This window comes from Vulpes lagopus, chromosome 8 (genome assembly GCF_018345385.1).
Source record: "Vulpes lagopus strain Blue_001 chromosome 8, ASM1834538v1, whole genome shotgun sequence".
Classification (NCBI taxonomy): Eukaryota; Metazoa; Chordata; class Mammalia; order Carnivora; family Canidae; genus Vulpes; species Vulpes lagopus.
The window spans coordinates 121,759,160-121,767,855 of record NC_054831.1 but is presented as its reverse complement, the minus strand read 5'-3'; positions in this window follow the sequence as shown (position 1 = coordinate 121,767,855).

The following is an 8,696-nucleotide window of genomic DNA, read 5'->3' as shown; positions in this document are numbered from 1 at the left end:
CCTACCTGGCTATTGGTCCATATGTTCAGTTAACAAACAAATATTTATCATTGCCTCTCAGGTACCAGGCTTAAGGGATACAGAGATTAATGAGACTGGTCCCTGTCTCTAAGGGATCCCCCAATCTACTAGGTTCTCTCTGGTATCCTTCAAGTTCTGGCTCCTTAGGAAGTCTTCCCTGACTGCCACCCCTATCCCCAGCAGAATGAGCACTCATTCTGTGAGTGAATGAAGTGAGAAGCACTCACTTCTACCAGTGACCACTGGTTCCTGGGTTTTCCTCAAGGACAAGAACTGAATCTGCCTCTTTTTAAAACAATTTAAATTTAATTAACATATCATTTATTATTTTCAGAGTGAATCTGACTCTCATCAATGCTCCCAGCACCCAAAGTAGTACTGACACAGAGTAGCATGTTCTCTGGGCATAGGAATGTATGAATCAATCAAGGAACAAAGGAATTAACGGGTGAACAAATGAAGCCCAATGAAAAAATAAATAATTGAAGGTAAGAATTAAGGAATGAATGAAAAAATTTAAGAATCAATGAATAAGCAAATGAATGGAAGAACAAAACTGCTTATGCTTTATTTATTTATGATAGTCACATAGAGAGAGAGAGAGGCAGAGACACAGGCAGAGGGAGAAGCAGGCTCCATGCACCGGGAGCCCGATGTGGGATTCAATCCGGGGTCTCCAGGATCACGCTCCAGACCAAAGGCAGGTGCCAAACCGCTGTGCCACCCAGGGATCCCTGCTTATGCTTTTAAAATACAAATTAGGGATCCCTGGGTGGCGCAACGGTTTGGCGCCTGCCTTTGGCCCAGGGCACGATCCTGGAGACCCGGGATCGAATCCCACATCAGGCTCCCGGTGCATGGAGCCTGCTTCTTCCTCAGCCTGTGTCTCTGCCTCTCTCTCTCTCTGTGACTATCATAAAAAAAAAAAAAAAAAAAAAAAAAAAAAATTTACAAAAAAAAAAATACAAATTAATCAAAAAAATAAAATAAAATAAAATACAAATTGGACCACATAAGTTCCATGTTTAAAATTCTCCAATAAAAAATAAAATAAATAAAATAAAATAAAATAAAATTCTCCAATGGCTTACCTCCCAGTTTGCTTGGAATAATAAACATAAAATGAAATGCACTAATAGTAAAGGATGATAAAATTCAAGTGTCTTGTCATGGCCTCCTAGGCCTTGTGGGCCTTATCCCTGTCTCCTTGTCTAGTTCCCCTCAGCTACACTGGAATCTTCCTTCAGTTTCCAGAAAATCATTGAATTTTTGCTTCAGGGCTTTCTCATGTGCTGTTCCTTCTTCCTAGGACACTCCCAAAATGCTACCTCCTCAGAGAAGCCTTCTCTGATCACTTCATCTAAAGAGGAGGTCCCCTCATGTCTGCTCTTGGCACCTAGTTTGTCTCCTTCGTGGCAGTTGTCACAATCTAAAATTGTATATTTCTCAGTTCATTTATTTCATATATAAATATGAGACTCCAAGAGTCTCGGTTCATATATTTCTCAGGTCAGGGCTCTGACCTCAAGAGATAACCAGCATCACTCAGGACAGGCAGGCAGGCAGAGTGAATCTAGGAATTTCATCTATCTATTCAGAATAACCAAGTGGCCAGGGACCCAGACTCTGAGCCCAGACTGCCTGATTTGTAGACTAACTCTGCCTCTTCCTTACTCTATGACCTTGAACAAATTATTTTACCTTTTACCTTTCTGTACTTCAGTTTCTCCATCCATAAAATGGGAGTACTAGTACACCCCAGTTTATAGGAGTCTTGGCAAAAATCAATGAACTGTTAGACTAGTGCTAGGCACGTAGCAAGTGCCATAGGAGTGTTTGCTATAATTCATTCAAACATTTAATCAAGGGCAGCCCTGGTGGCGCAGCGGTTTAACACCACCTGCAGCCTAGGGTGTGATCCTGGAGACCGGGGATCGATTCCCATGTCAGGCTTCCTGCATGGAGCCTGCTTATCCCTCTCCCTCTACCTGTGTCTCTGCCCCTCTCTCTCTCTCTCTCTCTCTCTGAATGAATAAATAAATAAATCTTTTTTAAAAAACATTTAATCAAACCTCAGATCTTTCCTGAGACTTCTCTGTGCCAGGCTGGGTGCAGAGGTCTCAAATAGGAATCGAGCTCCAGTCCTTGCCCTCTATGTGGCACAGAAGACTGTTAGCCATAGGGGCAAAGAGGCCATACTTAATAGGCAAAGGTGCCTATTAGGGGTGCCTGGGTGGCTTAGTCAGTTAAGCATCTGCCTTTGGCTCAGGCCATGATCTCAGGGTCCTGGGAAGGAGCCCCACATAGGGCTCCTTGCCAGCAGGGAGCCTGCTTCTCCCTCCCCCTCTGTCCCTCCCCTGCTTGTGTGCACACAGGCAGATTCTCTCTCTGTGTCAAATAAATAAATACATACATAAAGTCTTTTTAAAAAAGGAGAGGCCTGTTGAAATCCCCCACTATCCTTCTAGCCCCCCCACTCACATTTTCCTTTAAAAAAATTCTGAAAACTCTACCAAAACCAAATATCAAAATCCAGCAAGCCCGCTGAGACCTGCCATCCATTTTCCATCTAGCCATTATTCTCCTGTTCTCACTTCTGTTTTGAAGCAGCCTACATTCTGTCATCAGTCCTTATATCCTCCTTGGTCTCTGCTTTGCCGCCCTTCCCTTCCAGCACACTTGCCTGGAAGTCCCCAAGCCTGCAGCAATCCAACCACCCACCTTCTCTGGGTGTGGAGGAGAAAAGCACCTACCGGGCGGGCAGGGTCACAACTACCAGCCTCAAAAGGACATGAACCTAATCCAGCAATCCTCCAGTGCGTTTCCTAGTAACCTGGCCCTATATGTCTGCCCAGAGGACCAGCTCAAGTCCTTCCTTGTCTTCCACCTTTCCCCTTCCTGCTCCCCACTGGCCCTCTAAATGCCCTCACCTTTTGAGCACTTCCCACCTTCTGTAACCCCCTCTCAAGCATCATCCATCTCTCCCTCTCCACAGAATTATCCTTGCAGCATACAAATAAGTTCTAGAATTTCCCATTTGAGAAGAAAAAAAAAAAACAAAAACCTTCCCTTAGAGAATTAAGCATTTATCCTGCCTTCTTAGAAGGAACTGCAGTTCATTCCTAGTTGATGAGGGAAAGCCTGTGTATGTGTGTGTGTGTGTGTGTGTGTGTGTGCGCGTGTGCAGAAAAATGCCAACTAATACACCAGGAGGAATGTGAGAACTAGAAAAACCCCATTTGCAGCTCCAATTAGATAATTGATTTAGTCAAGAATCATCAATGATGTGTGAGTTAGCTTGGGCCACCATGAGTGTAGACTGGGTGGCTCAAACAACAATTTATTTCTTACAGTTCGGGGGTCTGGAAGTCCCAGATCTAGGTCTGGTGGGACTGGTTTCTGGTGAGCGTTCTCTTCCAGGCTTGCAGACAGACACTCCCCTGATGCATTCTTACATGGCAGAGAGAAGGTGAGCTCTTTCTTTTCCTTTTTCTTTTTTTTTTAAGAAAAACTTTTTTTTTTTTGGAAGATTTTATTCAAGAAAGAGAGAGAGAGCATGAGAGAGGAGCAGAGACAGGGAGGGAAAGGGACAAACAGACTCCACGGGCTTCATTTCTCAGGCTCGGTCTCATGACCCTGAGACTATGACCCTGAGACCACGAGCAGAGCTGTGGATATATCAAGAGTCCAGTCCTTCCATGACTGCACCACCAAGGCACCTGGGAAGGTGAACTCTTTGGTGTCTCTTCTTAGAAGGACCCCTGTCTGCTTGGATTAGAGCCCTACCCTCATTACTTTATTTAACTCTAATTACTTTCCTAAGTGCCCTATCTTCAAATGTAGTCACATTGAGGATTAAGGCTTCCACCTATGAATTTAGGGGGAACACAATTCAGTGAATAGTTGATGCTAAAAATACCAGGTGAAAAGGTTTTAAAGAACAGAATGTTCACACAGTGCTGAGGGAGCACCAAACAATTGACCTGGTATTTGTGAAAGGGACCTCTCCTTTTCAGTGGAGAGCCCCAGTAGACAACTCATAACTGGAGTAAGCTGGCACTATGTGCCTTCTCTTGTGATGACCATTAAAGTATACATCATCACTGGGGAGAATTCTCACTACAGGTGCTTAATCTAAAAGCAATCAAGGGGTCAGCAAATTATAAGTCATATATGACCCTCTGCCTGTTTTTGTGCATCCTCTAATCTAAGAATGGCTTTTACTTTTTTTTTTTTTTTTTTTTTGGCTTTTACATTTTTAAGTGGTTCCAAAAAATTGAAGGAAGAGGAGCTCCTGGGTGGCTCAGTCAGTTGAGCGTCAGACTCTTGTTTTCGGCTCAGGTCATGATCTCAGGGTCCTGCTCAGCTCACATGGGGCTCTGTGCTCAGCTCAGGGTCCTGCCTGTCCCTCTTCCTCTACTCCCCGCCCCCTCCCCCACCACCTCTTGCTTGGTTCCTCTTCCTCTCTCTCTCTCCCTCAAATAAATAAATATTTTAAAAACTCAAAGAAAGAATAATATTGCATGACATATGATAATTAGGGTAAATCCAAATTTCAACGTCTATAAATAAGTTATATTGAAGCATAGCCATGCTCCAGTGGCATCCGTATGACGTGTGGCTGCTTTCATGTTACCATGCAGATTGAATGGTTGCAACACAGGCTCTATGATCTGCAAAGCCAAAAAGATTTAGTTGGCTTTATAGAAAGTGTGCCAACCTCCGCTGTCCACCTAACTTCAGGTACAAGAGATACAGGGGTTAGAGGGCTAAGGTAAACAACACTAGGAGGGGAATTTCAAACCCATCTGCAGTATGAAATATTCTATGAGACAACTGACCTGCTCACTTTCAAAGTTGCTGTCATTAAAAAAAAAAAAAAAAAGGCAGGAAGGGGGTAACCATTCTAAACTAAAAGAGACCAAAGAGGCATCACCACCAAACATTGCGTGTGAACCTTGGTTAGATATTTTTGGAGAAAAACCTACTATTGAAGGTAGTGGCAAAGTGTTTTTCTCTCTCTCCTAGATTTTCAGCTCCACTAAGGCAGGAGTTTTGTCTCTAAATCTACCCAGCACCTTTCAAGTGCCTGACACCTAGTAGGTGCTTGATAGACGCTGGTTGAAAATAGGAATGAAAAAAGGAGTCAGTTTTGCTTGAGGGACAGAGGTGACCTCCCAGAGGAGAGAGCATCTAAGTGGGTTCTGAAGGATAAAAAAGAGACTGCCCACAGGCAAAACTTCTGATACGACCCCCACCACAACTCCACCCAGCTCAGAGGCCAGGGATGACACTCATTCCGGGGGGCCCCAGGCGACAAGCAGAACTCTGACTAGTGGGTGGAGGCTCAGGCAGGCAGAGTTTCAGATCAAGAGAAGGAAGAACTACAATGGTCAGAACAGCTCAGCCCCAGAGTTGTTGGTCTCAGGAGGCCCCAGAGTGAGCAAGCAGAGGAGATCCACAAGTGGGCAAGGGGTGGGCCTGCATGATAATACACATCACAACAAGTCCCACCACCAATCCTTTGTACCAAGGTGCCTGCCATAGTTGGCCTCTTTTTTTTCTTTGCCCAGGCTCAGACTCCAGGCAGGTGGTTTCTCCTTTCTCTGAACCTTAAGCACTTCTTACCTGCACCAGTAGGGGGCGTTCGGCATGCTTGCCTTTTATGGGCGGTCAAGTCCATCAGGTTTATTTTTATTTTTTTAATTTTTATTTATTTTTGATAGTCACAGAGAGAGAGAGAGAGAGGCAGAGACACAGGCAGAGGGAGAAGCAGGCTCCATGCACCGGGAGCCCGATGTGGGATTCGATCCCGGGTCTCCAGGATCGCGCCCTGGGCCAAAGGCAGGCGCCAAACCTCTGCGCCACCCAGGGATCCCTCCATCAGGTTTAGAGGCAGGGCTTCTCACAGGCTGTATGACCTTGAGAAAGTATGTTGTCTCTGGGCTTCTGCTTCCTGATTTGTACAAGGACAAGGTGGAACAAGACATCCAACGAGGGCTCTTCAATCTCCAGACGTCTTGCTTGAAGCCTATCTGGTCCTCTTGGCCTATAGATGACTGGGGACTCCCAGAGGACAGGGAGAGTACTGGCTGAAGCCCCTCTGCCAGACACCCAGGAAGAGAAGGTGGCTGGTCTCCACAGAGCACAGGAACCAGGGGGGTGGGGTGGGGTGGGGTGGTGGCTGTTGTGTCTGTGGTGATGCTCTGAACTCCTTCCTTGTCAAAGGCAGCGTGGTTCATTCTGGCCCTACAAGTTACCAGCTGTGTTATCTTAGGCAAGTGACTTAACAAGTCTAGACTTTAGCTTCTACACCAATAAAATCAGAACAGTAATACCTATCTTCCAGGAGGAGGAGTAGAAGAAATGATCACTTTGAAAGCACCATTACCAGATATAGAAACCAGCCACCAGGAGCCAGGGAGGGCGGTCTACCGGGAGTAGAATCTCTCCCCCAGCTGCTCCTTACCCTAGTCATTCCGTGCTCATAAGCTGATTGATAAGGGAAAAAATCATAAATACTTTCTATGTCTTTTAAAAAATATTTTAATATTAAATAAATAAATAATATCTTTTTAAAAATATTTTATTTATTCATGAAAGACACAGAGACTTAAAAAAAAAGAAAAGAAAGGAAAGACACAGAGAGAGGGGTAGAGACATAGGCAGAGGGAGAAGCAGGCTCCATGCAGGGAGCCAGGTGCAGGACCCGATCTTGGGACTCCAGGATCATGCCCCAAGCCAAAGGCAGATGCTCAACCACTGAACCACCCAGGCATCCCTCTGTCTATGTCTAAAGCAGACATAGCACATAGTAGGCACCTAAATACTTGATAAATGAAAGATATTTTCTATATAACCACTGTCTCAGAGCCTTGAAGCAAACTGGGAAGGGGCAAGATAATGGTTTTCTCTGTTGCAAGGGTAAAGCCACTGCAGCTCAGAGAGGGAAAATGATTTGCCTAATGTAACACAGGAGAGCTAGGTTTGGAACCTGGCTCCTTGGCTTGCAGAACCCATACCTGAGACCCTGCAGTTATGGGTTCCATGCAGTCATTTGTGGTCAGGGACTTGCCAGACTCTGCCCATACTCACCCTCACATAAGGGTGACCTGGCAGGCAGTACTTGGACAAGCACAAAGCGGGACAGATAGCCGCCCCCCAAGTCTAGGGGTTCAGCTCTGCTCCTTGATAGCCTAGAGGCTCTGCTCCTTCGACAGAGAGGGAGCTTGGCTTTGGCTTAGCTGCCTGTTAATCAACAGACCCATGGAGCCCCAGGACAGGTGTCCCAGAGTAGGACAGTGGGAAAACTGGCAGAGTATTGGGGCTGCCTGAGCCTGTGGGACTGCCTCTGGGCTCAGCCAGGGGACTCATGACAAGTTGACCTGACAGGTCAGGGGTATGCTACCCCAGGTTCTAGGTGATCCCAATCTTTGGGGACTACTTCCATGTTTCTGGTTAGTGGGGCTCTTATCCTGGGGGTGAGGGGAAGGTTTTTATTTTTATTATTTATTTATTTATTTATCTATTTATTTATTTATTTTAAAGATTTTATTCATTTATTCACAAGAGCCACAGAGGAAAGAGAGAGAGACAGAGACAGAGACAGAAGCAGGCTCCATGCAGGAAGTCTGATGTGGGACTCGATCCCGGGATTCCAAGATCACACCCTGGGCTGAAGGCAGGCACTAAACTGCTGAGCCACCCAGGGATCCCTATTTTTATTTTTTAAAAGATTTTATTTATTTATTCATGACAGACATAGAGGGAGAGTCAGAGACATAGGCAGAGGGAGAAGCAGGCTCCCCGCAGGAAGCCCAGTGTGGAACTCGATCCCAGGACCCCGGGTCACAACTTGAGCAGAAGGCACATGATCAACCACTGAGCCACCCAGGCTTCCCGAGGGGAAGGTTTTTAGAGGAGGGCAGTGCTTGACTGGGAGCACCAGGTGGAAGGCAATGAGATCATCTCCCAGATCCCTCCCACGAGAGTGTTGACATTCCCCTACACGGATCTCCAGGAGCCGTTTGAGGCCTGAGAGGACAGGAGAACCAGCAAGAACCTGATTGTGTATTACTACTCGGTATGCCCTGGGCAGGCCTTGGAATCTCTCTTTCCCTGGGGGCAGGACAGAGCATTACAGAGGTGCTGGGTACCTGAGTGGGGTAGAGTGTTCCTGAAGGGGCAGCAGAGTTTTCACTGGGGGCGGAGGACTGTAATGAGAGAGAGAGCTAGGGTATTAAAGTGGGGTGCAGAATATTATGTGTGTTGGTATGTTTGTTGGGGGACTGGGGTATGAAAGTTAGAGCACACATTTTAAAGTTGAGCTAAAAGGCAACCTTCTTGGGTCCCCTCCCTCTTCAGGAGCTCTGTACTACAGCTCAATAAACTTTGCTTTACTATTGCTCAATAAACTTTGCGGCCCACCGCCCCCAAAAAAAGTTGATCTGGGGACGCCTGGGTGGCTCAGCGGTTGAGCATCTGCCTTCAGCCCAGGGCGTGATCCTGGAGTCCTGGGATCGAGTCCCACATTGGGCTCCCTGCATGGAGCCTGCTTCTCCCTCTGCCTGTGTCTCTGCTTCTCTCTGTGTGTGTCTCTCATGAATACATAATTAAAAACAAAAAGAATTGGTTAAAAAATACGAAAAAATCAAAACAATTATAAAAAAAAAAGT